General features: G+C 47.2%; 1 long non-coding RNA gene across 1 annotated transcript; it reads right to left on the bottom strand.

Annotated features, from left to right (window-relative positions):
- Positions 1 to 5,871: 5,871 nt before the first annotated feature.
- LOC138657909 (uncharacterized) lies at positions 5,872 to 6,792 on the bottom strand. The gene is made up of 3 exons (XR_011317252.1): positions 6,721 to 6,792; positions 6,473 to 6,632; positions 5,872 to 6,382 (listed from the first exon to the last, which is right to left on the bottom strand). It is a non-coding gene; the product is annotated as an uncharacterized lncRNA (long non-coding RNA).
- Between the last annotated feature and the right edge of the window lie 8,336 nt (positions 6,793 to 15,128).

The following is a 15,128-nucleotide window of genomic DNA, read 5'->3' as shown; positions in this document are numbered from 1 at the left end:
TGAGGCGTTCCAACTCGGACAAAATCTCCTAAAGCCGTACTCAAGTCATAAGGCCCCGTCACACATAGCGAGATCGCTAGCGAGATCGCTGCTGAGTCACAAGTTTTGTGACGCAACAGCGATCTCAGTAGCGATCTCGCTATGTGTGACACGTACCAGCGATCAGGCCCCTGCTGTGAGATCGCTGGTCGTGTCGGAATGGCCTGGGCCATTTTTTGATCATTGAGGTCCCGCTGACATCGCTGAATCGGCGTGTGTGACGCCGATTCAGCGATGTCTTCGCTGGTAACCAGGGTAAACATCGGGTTACTAAGCGCAGGGCCGCGCTTAGTAACCCGATGTTTACCCTGGTTACCATCGTTAAAGTAAAAAAAACAAACACTACATACTTACCTACCGCTGTCTGTCCTCGGCGCTCTGCTTCTCTGCTCTGGCTGTGAGCGCCGGGCAGCCGGAAAGCAGAGCGGTGACGTCACTGCTCTGCTTTCCGGCCGCTGTGCTCACAACCAGAGCAGAGAAGCCCAGCGCCGGGGACAGACAGCGGTAGGTAAGTATGTAGCGTTTGTTTTTTTTACTTTAACGATGGTAACCAGGGTAAACATTGGGTTACTAAGCGCGGCCCTGCGCTTAGTAACCCGATGTTTACCATGGTTACCCGGGGACTTCGGGATCGTTGGTCGCTGGAGAGCTGTCTGTGTGACAGCTCTCCAGTGACCAAACAGCGACGCTGCAGCGATCCGGATCGTTGTCGGTATCGCTGCAGCGTCGCTAAAGTGTGACGGTACCTATAGTCTAAACTCCACAAGGCGCATTTTTAATTATCGCTTGAGCCGGGCAAGACGTTATGTGGAGTGTGCCTTTGGTATTTTGACCTTGAAATGGCGTATATTACTAACTTGCATGCAACTGCAACCTGAAAATGTGGACCATGTAGTGAAGGCATGCATCTGTCTGCACAATTTTGTTTCCAGGCATGAACCCCAGGTGGTTCACCCTGATGACTGTGATTCGAACCTCATCAGCAGAGATTCGACTGCTGTTCGGTCTACAGTTGAAATTATGAGGATTCGTGATCAATTTGCTAATTACTTCACACATGAAGGCTTTGTTCCATGGTAAGACATACACGTGTGAAAATGTTGAAGCCTGATGATATTTTTGAAATATGTGGGGCAATTTTTGTTTGTTTGAGTTTCCATAACCTTATCTAGTGTAAAAAGTTCAAGTCATACAAGAATATGAAATGTTAAAGTAACAGTTTACTATAAATCATAAAAAATATTTCAACCTCAGTGTTGGTAGACATTTTAACATAGGATATCCCATAGGGATGAACAAAAACATACACAAAAAACTTTGGTGAACTAAAATTAACCCCTTAGTGACAGAGCCAATTTGGTACTTAATGACCAGGCCAATTTTTGCAATTCTGACCACTGTCACTTTATGAGGTTATAACTCTGGAACGCTTCAACGGATCCCGCTGATTCTGAGATTGTTTTTTCGTGACATATTGTACTTCATGTTAGTGGTAACATTTCTTCGATATTACTTGCGATTATTTATGAAAAAAATGGAAATATGGCGAAAATTTTTAAAATTTTGCAATTTTCAAACTTTGCATTTTTATGCCCTTAAATCAGAGAGATATGTCATGAAAAATAGTTAATAAATAACATTTCCCACATGTCTACTTTACATCAGCACAATTTTGGAAACAAAATTTTTTTTTGTTAGGGAGTTATAAGGGTTAAAAGTTGACCAGCAATTTCTCATTTTTACAACACCATTTTTTTTTAGGGACCACATCACATTTGAAGTCATTTTGAGGGGTCTATATGATAGAAAATAATGAAGTGTGACACCATTCTAAAAACTACACCCCTCAAGGTTCTCAAAACCACATTCAAGAAGTTTATTAACCCTTTATGTGCTTCACAGGAACTGAAACAATGTGGAAGGAAAAAATGAACATTTAACTTTTTTTTGCAAACATCTTAATTCAGAACCATTTTTTTTATTTTCACAAGTGTAAAAACAGAAATGTAACCATAAATTTTGTTATGCAATTTCTCCTGAATACGCCAATACCCCATATGTGTGGGTAAACCACTGTTAGGGCGCACCGCAGAACTTAGAAGTGAAGGAGCGATCTTTGACTTTTTCAATGCAGAATTGGCTGGAATTGAGATCGGACACCATGTCACATTTAGAGAGCCCCTGATGTACCTAAACAGTGGAAACTCCCCACAAGTGACACCATTTTGGAAACTAGACCCCTTAAGGAACTTATCTAGATGTGTGGTCAGCACTTTGAACCCCCAAGTGCTTCACAGAAGTTTATAACGTAGAGCCGTGAAAATAAAAAATCGCTTTTGTTTACACAAAAATGATCTTTTCGCCCACAAATTCTTATTTTCACAAGGGTAACAGGAGAAATTGCTCAACAACTTTTGTGGTCTAATTTCTCCTGAGTACGCTGATACCCAATATGTGGGGGTAAACAACTGTTAGGGCGCACCGCAGAGCTTGGAAGAGAAGGAGTGCCGTTTTACTTTTTCAATGTAGAATTGGCTGGAATTGAGATTGGACGCCATGTCGCGTTTGGAGAGCACCTGATGTGCCTAAACAGTGGAAACCCCCCACAAGTGACACCATTTTGGAAACTAGACCCCTTAAGGAACTTATCTAGATGTGTGGCGAGCACTTTGAACCCCCATGTGCTTCACAGAAGTTTATAACGTAGAGCCGTGAAAATAAAAAATTGCATTTTTTCTACAAAAATGATCTTTTTGCCCACAAATTTTTATTTTCACAAGGGTAACAGGAGAAATTAGACCACTAAAGTTGTTGTGCAATTTCTCCTGAGTACGTCGATACCCAATATGTGGGGGTAAACCACTGTTTGGGCGCACCGCAGAGCTTGGAAGAGAAAGAGTGCCGTTTTACTTTTTCAATGTAGAATTGGCTGGAATTGAGATCGGACGCCATGTCGCGTTTGGAGAGCCCCTGATGTGCCTAAACAGTAGAAATCCCCCACAAGTGACCCCATTTTGGAAACTAGACCCCCCATGGAACTTATCTAGATGTGTGGTGAGAACCTTGAATGCCCAAGTGCTTCACAGAAGTTTATAATGCAGAGTCGTGAAAATAAAAAATATTATTTTTTTCCACAAAAAAGATATTGTAGCCCCCAAGTTTTTATTTTCACAAGGGTAACAGGAGAAATTGGACTGCAATAGTTGTTGTCCAATTTATCCCGAGTACGCTGATGCGCCATATGTGGGGGTAAACCACTGTTTGGGCGCACGGCAGAGCTCGGAAGGGAAGGAGCGCCTTTTTGGAATGCAGACTTTGATAGAATGGTCTGTGGGCATTATGTTGCGATTGCAGAGCCCCTGATGTACCTAAACTGTAGTAACCCCCCACAAGTGACCCCATTTTGGAAACTAGACCCCCCAAGGAACTTATCTAGATGTGTGGTGAGAACTTTGAATGCCCAAGTGCTTCACAAAAGTTTAGAATGCAGAGTCGTGAAAATAAAAAATATTATTTTTTTCACAAAAAAGATTTTGTAGCCCCCAAGTTTTTATTTTCACAAGGGTAACAAGAGAAATTGGACCCCAGAAGTTGTTGTCCAATTTATCCCGAGTACGCTGATGCCCCATATGTGGGGGTAACCCACTGTTTGGGCGCACGGCAGAGCTCAGAAGGGAGGGAGCACCATTTGACTTTTTGAGCGCAAAATTGGCTGTCGTATTTGGAGACCCCCTGATGTACCTAAACAGTGGAAACCCCCCAATTCTAGCTCCAACCCTAACCCCAACACACCCCTAACCCTAATCCCAACCTCATCCATAATCCTAATCACTAACCCTAACCATAATCACAACCCTTACCCCAAAACAACCCTAATGTCAACCCTAACCATAACCCTAATCAAAACCCTAAATCCAACACACCCCTAATCCTAATCTCAACCCTAACCTCAAACCTAACCCTAATCCCAATACACCCCTAATCACAACCCTAACCTTAACCCTAATCCCAAACCTAACCCTAATCCCAAGCGTAACCCTAATGCCAACCCTAACCCTAATACGAACCCTAATCCAAACCCTAACCCTAATCCCAGCTCTAACCCTAACTTTAGCCCCAACCCTAGCCCTAACTTTAGCCCCAACCCTAACCCTAGCCCTAGGGCTACTTTCACACTTGCATCGTTTGGCATTCCATCGCAATCCGTCGTTTTGGACAAGAAACGGATCCTGCAAATGTGCCCGCAGGATGCGTTTTTTGCCCATAGACTTGTATTGCCGACGGATCGTGACGGATGGCCACACGTCGCGTCCGTCGTGCACTGGATCAGTTGTGTTTTGGCGGAGCGTCGGCACAAAAAAAGTTCAATGAAACTTTTTTTGTACGTCGCATCCGCCATTTCTGACCGCGCATGCGTGGCCGTAACTCCGCCCCCTCCTCCCCAGGACATAGATTGGGCAGCGGATGTGTTGAAAAACTACAGCTGCTGCCCACGTTGTGCACAATTTTCACAACGTGCGTCGGTATGTCGGGCCGACGCATTGCGACGGCCCCGTACCGACGTAAGTGTGAAAGAAGCCTAACCCTAAGTTTAGCCCCAACCCTAACCCTAAATTTAGCCCCAACCCTAACCCTAAATTTAGCCCCAACCCTAACCCTAAATTTAGCCCCAACCCTAACCCTAAATTTAGCCCCAACCCTAACCCTAAATTTAGCCCCAACCCTAACCCTAAATTTAGCCCCAACCCTAGCCCTAACCCTAGCCCTACCCCTAACCTAACCCTACCCCTAACCCTACCCCTAACCCTAACCTAATCCTACCCCTAACCCTACCCCTAACCCTACCCCTAACCTAACCCTACCCCTAACCCTAACCTAACCCTACCCCTAACCTAACCCTACCCCTAACCTAACCCTACCCCTAACCCTACCCCTAACCCTAACCTAACCCTAACCCTAACCCTACCCCTAACCCTACCCCTAACCTAACCCTACCCCTAACCCTAACCCTACCCCTACCCCTACCCCTAACCCTAATTTTAGCCCCAACTGCTGTTCTCCTGCCGGCCGGCAGATGGAGACAGATGGCGGGCGCACTGGGCATGCGTCCGCCATGTTCTGCTGCCGGCGGCCAGGAGGAGCAGCAAGAGGATCCAGGGACCTAGGTGAGTATGCTAGGGTCCCCGAATCCCCCTATTTCTCTGTCCTCTGATGTGCGATCACATCAGAGGACAGAAAATTACACTTTACTTTTTTTTTTTTTTTTTTTGCGGTCGCCGGTAAACAGTTAATTACCGGCGATCGCAAAACAGGGGTCGGTAATACCGACCCCGATCGTGCTCTTTGGGGTCTCGGCTACCCCCGGCAGCCGAGACCCCAAAGATTCTCCCGGTGCGGGCCGGCGGGCGCACTGCGCATGCGCCCGCCATTTTGAAGATGGCGGCGCCCACCGGGAGACACGAGGAGCATCGGGGGAGCTAGGTGAGTATTGGGGGGCCACCTGGGACCCCTTTTCTCTGTCCTCCGATGTGCGATCACATCGGAGGACAGAGAAATTAAAAAGAGATCGCTTTTTTTTTTTTTTTTTGCGATCGCCGGTAAACGGTTAATTACCGGCGATCGCAAATGCGGGGTGGGTTAAAAACCCCCCGAATCATGTTCTCTGGGGTCTCGGCTACCCTCGGCAGCCGAGAACCCGGAGAAAATCGGCCTCTGGGGGCGCTATGGACTTTTTCCACAGCGCCGTTAATTAACGGCGCTGTGGTTTAAGTACCCTTAGCGGCCGCCGTTAAAAGCGTATCGGCGGTCGCTAAGGGGTTAAACCCCAAAAATGTAAACGCTGTAATTGCAACAGGTTGGTGAAAGTGAACAGTACTTATAGACTGTGATATTGTCTGCCCAACTGTATGATGGACTGCTACATTGCCTCTGCTGTTCCATGCTAGGTTCACCCTGGCCTCTGTATTGTGGGTTGTAGGCCGGCATGTCCATGCTTCATGTTCTCGAGGAAGTGGGTTCCTGGGGGCCCAAAAATTCCTCAACTAGGTCATTAAGTCTTTGCCTAAACATAATATTTCTGTGCGCCGGGATATTTTGAGCTACAGGCACATAGGACAAAAGCAGGAGCTTCCACTCATTGGCTGCATATACAGACTCACGGGATTGCAAGTCCGTAATTTCCCGCCTCAGGTCTCTGTGTTCACGGGCACTGACAACAGAAGCCACAGTACTTCTCTCCACAGATCGTGGCTCGCTCATGCCAGACACATCTTCAGCGCCTGTCTGCTGGTTTGGTTCCAGTTACGATGGCTCCGGTTCCCCTGCCTCTCTAGGCGCAGCGGTACTGCATATCGTTCAATAACAAAAAAAGAAAAAATCAATTATTTTAATTTATACAATTTTTTCTCTTTCACACCTAAAGCTTTCTACTTACGAGCGCTGTAACAAAGTTTTTTGTAGAAACAGCAATTGCTCATAATGCACATAAGGGGTGACCCGTTTGCCACCAGATCCACTGGGTGTGTTTTGGCAGTTGCGGAAGTCCAGTAGAAAGCGATCCTTAATAGATCTCCAACGGGTATGGACAGCATCGGCTTTAAAGTAAAAAAAAAAAAAAATTACAAAAATTTTTTGACAGCTTGCAATCTTTACATTTCGCAAGTTAACTTCATCAATATTTACCAATTTTTTTCTTAGAGGATGCCGACTTCTCCATATGTCGTGGGTCAAATTGCCATATGATTTTATCCCACACAGTGGCGTAGGAAGGGGGGTGCGGGGGGGGCGGTCCGCCCCGGGCGGCACAATGCTGGGGGCGGCCGGCGCTGCAGGAGAAGAAGATTAAAAAAAAAAAAAAAAAAAAAAAAAAAGACGCCCCTTTAAATCTTCGTGCGGCGCCGTCCGCCGCCACGACCAGGGCCAGCTCCCCCCACCCCCGGGTCCCGCCCCCGCCCCGCCCCCGCCCCCCGCTCTAATACTCACCTCTCCTGGTTCCTGCGGCTTCAGCGTCCTCTGACTCTGCGACGTCTCAGAGCAGAGGGCGCGATGACGTCACTACTGTGCGCGCCGCTCTGCCTCTCTGTCCTGAGCGTCGCAGAGCCGGAGAGACGCTGACTGCACCGGACCTGCGCTGGGAACGGGAGAGGTGAGGATTTTACTTTTTTTTTTTTTTTCTTTATGTCTGACTGTCTGGGGCTGGGGCAATGCTGGACACACTGGGGCAGTACAGGAGACCATGGGGCAGATTGCTGGACACACTGGGGCAATACAGGAGACCATGGGGCAGATTGCTGGACACACTGGGGCAATACAGGAGACTATGGGGCAGATTGCTGGACACACTGGGGCAATACAGGAGACCATGGGGCAGATTGCTGGACACACTGGGGCAATACAGGAGACCATGGGGCAGATTGCTGGACACACTGGGGCAATACAGGAGACTATGGGGCAGATTGCTGGACACACTGGGGCAATACAGGAGACCATGGGGCAGATTGCTGGACACACTGGGGCAATACTGGAGACCATGGGGCAGAATGCTGGACACACTGGGGCAATACTGGAGACCATGGGGCAGAATGCTGGACACACTGGGGCAATACTGGAGACCATGGGGCAGAATGCTGGACACACTGGGGCAATACTGGAGACCATGGGGCAGAATGCTGGACACACTGGGGCAATACAGGAGACCATGGGGCAGATTGCTGGACACACTGGGGCAATACTGGAGACCATGGGGCAGAATGCTGGACACACTGGGGCAGTACAGGAGACTATGGGGCAGAATGCTGGACACACTGAATACTGGAGACCATGGGGCAGATTTCAGGACACATTGAGGCAATGCTGGAGACCCTGGGGCAGACTTCTGGACATACTGGGGCAATACTGGAGACCATGGGGCAGATTGCTGGACACACCGGGGCAATACTGGAGACCATGGGGCAGAATGCTGGACACACTGGGGCAATACAGGAGACCATGGGGCAGATTGCTGGACACACTGGGGCAATACTGGAGACCCTGGGGCAGATTGCTGGACACACTGGGGCAATACTGGAGACCCTGGGGCAGATTTCTGGACACATTGAGGCAATGCTGGAGACCCTGGGGCAGACTTCTGGACACACTGGGACACACTGGGGCAATGCTGGACACTGGGGCAGATTGCTGGACACACTGGGGGTAATATACTGGACACACTGGGGCAATGCTGGACACTGGGGGTAATATGCTGGACACACTGGGGCAGACTGCTGGACACACTGGGGAAAGGCTGGACACTGGGGCAGATTGCTGGACACACTGAGGGCAGATTGCTGGACACACTGGGGGTAATATGCTGGACATACTGGGGCAGATTGCTGGACACACTGGGGGTAATATGCTGGACACACTGGGGCAGATTGCTGGACAACATGGGGGTAATATGCTGGACACACTGGGGCAGATTGCTGGACAACATGGGGGTAATATGCTGGACACACTGGGGGCAGGACTTGAGGCATGGGCAGAATGTAGATACGGGGCATGATTGGAGACATGGGGCAGGATTGGATCATGGGGCAGGACGGATACGATGGAGGCTGGTGGGGCAGGATGGGGAGATCATATGGGGTAGAATGGATACTCATGAGGGCAGGATGCGAGAACATATGGCTGGAGCCAGGAATGAGATAAACGGGGCCAGGGTGGGGAATATTATTACCATAGGGGATAATTAAGGGATATTGTTACTGCAGTGATGTATTTATTTTATTTTTTGAGTATACTGTTTTAAATGGGGGGGCGGTCCTGTTACTGTGCAGAGTGACACTATATCACCTTTTTTTCTTCATGTGGTGTAATGTAGAAGTTGTGAAAAATTAAGTAATGTGTTCTGCAAGCGGAGCTCGAGATAACTGTGTTATTTCCTGCAGAAACGAGTCCTGGCTGGAAGGAATGATGGCGGTCTGTGCTGGATGAAAGATGAAGGACTTCACCTAGAGACGTCACTGGTGAGTCAGTGTTACCTATACACTGACACTATACACTGTATACTATATAGAGGTCCTGTGTATAATGTCACCAGTGATCTCTGTATTACCTGTACACACACTGCATACTAAGTACAGATCTCCTGTGAATACTGGCACTTATGGTGATAGTATTGTGGTTTTTTTTTTATTACTGATCAGTATTGTAGTATTCAGTCACTATGTGGTGGTAATATGTGGTCTGGAAATGGTGCGGTGGTATTTGTCCCTTGTATGTAGTATTATTCGGTCACTGTGGCCTGGTCATGGTGTGGTGGTATTAAGTCACAGGTGTGGCATGTGGGGGTGACACCATTAGGCCCAGTTTAAGTTCTACAAAACAGGAAAACCATTTTTGGTAACCTTTGTGTGTATTGAGCTGGGGGGGGGGGGGGATGGGGGGGGGCGCCAAACTCGGGATCAGCCCCGGGCGGCAAAAGCTCTAGCTACGCCTCTGATCCCACAACTTCCTTTTTTTAATTATATTGTGGTGGGAGCTGTCACTTTGGTCCCATATGGACGGATTGGCTTCCACTAGAGTGATCAGCGTCTCGTTCTGTATGTCCAAGGGCTCTTCGTCAACCACAATGTTCCTTTTTTTTTTGGTGGGCTGCTTGGACTATGTAAATAAACACAAAACGTAATATTGCAATGTATACGTGTCTTACTTACTTGTGTCCTTGTTCAACAACCTATAGTGTTAAAAAAAAAAAAATACAATTCTGGTATCAATAAATTTATGGGTGAAATACACAAAATGTGTGGCATGTACCTTCGTAACTTTTGCTTGTTTCTTGGGGGGTGGCCTAGCAGGTTCGGGCTCCGAAGACTCCTATTTGCAATAAAAACATGATTACACTTGCTTACCTCAATACATGAGTGACACACAACATTATTGTGGCTTTTTAAAGTGAAAGCATACCGGTTGGGAGGAGAATACCGCAGACACACTGCTGCTGCTGCTGCTTCCCTCACTATCCGATATCTGTGTGCAAACAAAACAATACATTTTTAGTACACACACATCCAACGTGCACTACACACTCACATGATGTATACAGAGATATATAATATATAGAATTGTACTTACATTGCCTCTGATCGCTTGCAAGACACTCACACTGTGCTGCAGGTGTGTTGACAATGTGTTGTAGTGTCCCTCCTCCTAAAAATGGCTGAAATCATATTTCCTGTCACAGCACCACATGGACCACCCTCATTAACGCAATTCAAACGTATGGTTTTATTTGGAAATTTTGCATGATTTGCGTCTGGCTGCGTTTGCAATAGCCTTCTATGGCAGAATTGACGCTTCCGTTAGTCTTGCGTTAGCTTGACTGGACCCGAAAACGCTGCAAGCTGCGTTCGTAGGTCCGTCATCAAAAAACGTAATGTGGCAAACGCATGCCAATTTAAGCATGCGTCACAATGCGTCATACAATGCAAGTCTATGGGTGCGTTACAATGTCTGTTGCCTTGCGTTTTCACTACTTAAAAACGTGTCCATTAGACGGACTCCCCTAGCGCAATGTGAACCTAGCCTTAGGGAGGTTCTCGCCCTTAGTAAGAACGGGGTAGGGTGATACTTAGCTACTGACATTGTTGCTATGGATCGGGGGGTTGAATTCTAGAGTTGAAGCTCAAAAATGGATCTGGCAGGTAATTTTGGGTGAGGTTCCAGAATCCGATATGTGTAGTTTACATTGTGTAGAAGGTTTAAATGCCTTTAGGCCTCAGCGAGATGGTCTTCTATTATGTTATGAAGATGGTTTCTTTTTATCGAGATACCAATTTATCACCATATTTGAGAGATGCTTGAGTGCTTTGAGGTTGATTTCTCCCGTTTCGCACCATATTCTTTTTGCATTTGGGTCACAACAGAGATCACTGGGAGTCACAACATTATGAGGCTTACATTAGACCTCAGTGATTAGTGGAAGGGTAATTTCCGTAAATTTGGGGAGTCGATTTCAGGGATCATTTATTATTGTTTTGCACCCCTTCTGAGGAAGATTGCCATCGAAACGTGCTTCAAGGAGTACTCTGGATGGAACTGAACTCTGGGTATTTATATTTATCTGTGGTTTTTACTTTTGCTGCTCTAATTAGTTTCCTTGATCTTTGATACGCATGACACTGTCTGTGATTGCCCTAAGGGGATTATGCACTATATACTTTATTACTCGTTTTTTCCTGAGGCCAATCAGGGAGAGAGGAACTCCCAGATACATGTGTGTGATGTATTAAGTATTTTATATCTGTCTTGAGACTCTTTTGGCACTTTATTCTGTATTTACCTATATGCAATATTGAACTGTGCCTCAAGCGGATGATATTAAATTCTTTATCTTGGATGTAATACACATGGTATATTTACACCGAGGATACTGTCATCTTACATGTTCTGTCCAACGTATGGTCTGTTTTTTCAGTTTGCTCTTATCTTTGCTTTGTATTTTCAATAAACACATTATTGATTCTTTACGCTGTATAGGGGGACTTTTGTTGCTAGTTTACAGATTTTGGGACCTATTCACACTAGTTTGGATGTGCCAGTCAGCTTTTTGTCTTATCCACATTTATGTGTTACTAGATGGTGGCCCGATTCTAACGCATCGGGTATTCTAGAATATGAATATAGTTTATTTATGAAGATTTAAGAATAATGCAATGAATACACAGGATTCGGCCGGCCAGGCATGACCAATCAGCGAAGCATGGTTCAAATCCCGCGCCAATTTGTGGCCGGACTGCACCTGTCGCTGACTGGTTGCGCCCGGCCGGGCGCAATCAATCTGAAGCCAGGGCCGGCTCTAGGTTTTTGAGGGCCGCAGGCGAAAGAGTCTCAGTGGGCCCCCCTTTAACACATACCACGATTCATGATGCACAGATACAGCAGAGAAATATAACACAGCCACCTAGCATATAACACAGCCCACATAGATTATAACACAGCCCACATAGTGTATAACACAGCCATGTAGCATATAACACAGCCCACGAAGTATATAACACAGCCCACATAGCATATAGCATAGCCACATAGCATATAACATAGCCAACGTAGTATATAACACAGCCCACGTAGTATATAACACAACCCACATAGCATATAGCATAGCAACGTAGCAAATAACACAGCCACCTAGTATATAACACAGCCACTTAGCAAATAGCACAGCCACATAGCACATAGCACAGCCATGCAGTATATAACACAGCCACGTATTGGCGCGACCAATCAGTGAAGCCAGGGCCGGCTCAAGGTTTTTGAGGGCCTCGGGCGAAAGAGTCTCAGTGGGCCCCCCTTTAACACATACCACGATTCATGATGCATAGATACAGCAGAGAAATATAGCACAGCCAGGTAGCATATAACACAGCCCACTGTTATGATAAGGTAATTCAGTACCACAATGGACATAGAAGTCAGAGCACATACAGTGACCTGACAATAACCCAAAAACATAGAACGAGCTCTGAGACGTGGGAACTCTGCTGACCGCAATCCCTAATCCTCTCCAACCACACTAGAGGCAGCCGTGGATTACGCCTAACGCTCCCTATGCAACTCGGCACAGCCTGAGAAACTAGCTAGCCTGAAGATAGAAAATAAGCCTACCTTGCCTCAGAGAAATACCCCAAAGGAAAAGGCAGCCCCCACATATAATGACTGTGAGTTAAGATGAAAAGACAAACGTAGAGATGAAATAGATTTAGCAAAGTGAGGCCCGACTTTCTGAACAGAGCGAGGATAGGAAAGGTAACTTTGCGGTCAACACAAAACCCTACAAAAACCACGCAAAGGGGGCAAAAAGACCCTCCGTACCGAACTAACGGCACGGAGGTACATCCTCTGCGTCCCAGAGCTTCCAGCAAGCAAGAAAACAATATTAAGCAAGCTGGACAGAAAAAATAGCAAACAAAATAGCAAAAACAGAACTTAGCTATGCAGAGCAGCAGGCCACAGGAACGATCCAGGAGGAAACAGGTCCAATACTAGAACATTATAAAGGCACAGATGATTGGCCTCGGGGACACCAAAACATCCAACACCGCGGAGACACCATCACGTGTTTCTCAACGCAGTGATTCCAGAACACTGCCCCCATCCCTTATGGGAAATATGCAGATGCATGTAAAGAAGCTGCGGAGACACCATCACGTGTTTCTCGACGCAAGCAGTGAATAGCCAGGCCTTTCCCCGGGAAGGAACAACCACGGGAAGGGCAGCATCCTATGAAGGAAAGCCACCTATGCCAAGCATGGTATCCATCCACAGACAGCTGTTTCGGGGTTTTTGCCCCTCATCAGTGTGGAGTAGGAATCTGGCTATTAGGAGCAGTGCCTAGTAAAAAGGCTATAAATCCACAGATGATTGGCCTCGGGGAGACCAAAACATCCAACACCGCGGAGACACCATCACGTGTTTCTCAACGCAGTGATTCCAGAACACTGCCCCAATCCCTTATGGGAAATATGCAGATGCATGTAAAGAAGCTGCGGAGACACCATCACGTGTTTCTCGACGCAAGCAGTGAATAGCCAGGCCTTTCCCCGGGAAGGAACAACCACGGGAAGGACAGCATCCTATGAAGGAAAGCCACCTATGCCAAGCATGGTATCCATCCACAGACAGCTGTTTCGGGGTTTTGCCCTTCATCAGTGTGGAGTAGGAATCTGGCTATTAGGAGCAGTGCCTAGTAAAAAGGCTATAAAGGCACAGATGATTGGCCTCGGGGAGACCAAAACATCCAACACCGCGGAGACACCATCACGTGTTTCTCAACGCAGTGATTCCAGAACACTGCCCCCATCCCAAAAAAAAACCCCGAAACAGCTGTCTGTGGATGGATACCATGCTTGGCATAGGTGGCTTTCCTTCATAGGATGCTGCCCTTCCCGTGGTTGTTCCTTCCCGGGGAAAGGCCTGGCTATTCACTGCTTGCGTCGAGAAACACGTGATGGTGTCTCCGCAGCTTCTTTACATGCAATACTAGAACATTGACTGGAGGCCAGGATCAAAGCACTAGGTGGAGTTAAATAGAGCAGCACCTAACAACATCACCACATCACCTGAGGAAGGAAACTCAGAAGCCGCAGTACCACTCTCCTCCACCAACGGAAGCTCACAGAGAGAATCAGCCGAAGTACCACTTGTGACCACAGGAGGGAGCTCTGCCACAGAATTCACAACAGTACCCCCCCCTTGAGGAGGGGTCACCGAACCCTCACCAGAGCCCCCAGGACGACCAGGAAGAGCCATATGAAAGGCACGAACAAGATCGGGAGCATGGACATCAGAGGCAAAGACCCAGGAATTATCTTCCTGAGCATAACCCTTCCACTTAACCAGATACTGAAGTTTCCGTCTTGAAACACGAGAATCCAAAATCTTCTCCACAATATACTCCAACTCCCCCTCCACCAAAACCGGGGCAGGAGGATCAACAGATGGAACCATAGGTGCCACGTATCTCCGCAACAATGACCTATGGAATACGTTATGTATGGAAAAAGAATCTGGAAGGGTCAGACGAAAAGACACAGGATTAAGAACCTCAGAAATCCTATACGGACCAATGAAACGAGGTTTAAACTTAGGAGAGGAAACCTTCATAGGAATATGACGAGAAGATAACCAAACCAAATCCCCAACACGAAGTCGAGGACCCACACAGCGTCTGCGATTAGCGAAACGTTGAGCCTTCTCCTGGGACAAGGTCAAATTGTCCACTACATGAGTCCAAATCTGCTGCAACCTGTCCACCACAGTATCCACACCAGGACAGTCCGAAGACTCAACCTGCCCTGAAGAGAAACGAGGATGGAACCCAGAGTTGCAGAAAAACGGCGAAACCAAGGTAGCCGAGCTGGCCCGATTATTAAGGGCGAACTCAGCCAAAGGCAAAAAGGACACCCAGTCATCCTGATCAGCAGAAACAAAGCATCTCAGATATGTTTCCAAGGTCTGATTGGTTCGTTCGGTATGGCCATTAGTTTGAGGATGGAAAGCAGAGGAAAAAGACAAGTCAATGCCCATCCTAGCACAAAAGGCTCGCCAAAACC

The sequence above is a fragment of the Ranitomeya imitator genome, chromosome 1 (assembly GCF_032444005.1).
Source record: "Ranitomeya imitator isolate aRanImi1 chromosome 1, aRanImi1.pri, whole genome shotgun sequence".
Taxonomy (NCBI): domain Eukaryota; kingdom Metazoa; phylum Chordata; class Amphibia; order Anura; family Dendrobatidae; genus Ranitomeya; species Ranitomeya imitator.
The sequence above is the reverse complement of the archived record's forward strand: the minus strand, read 5'-3'. Positions and strand labels throughout refer to the sequence as shown.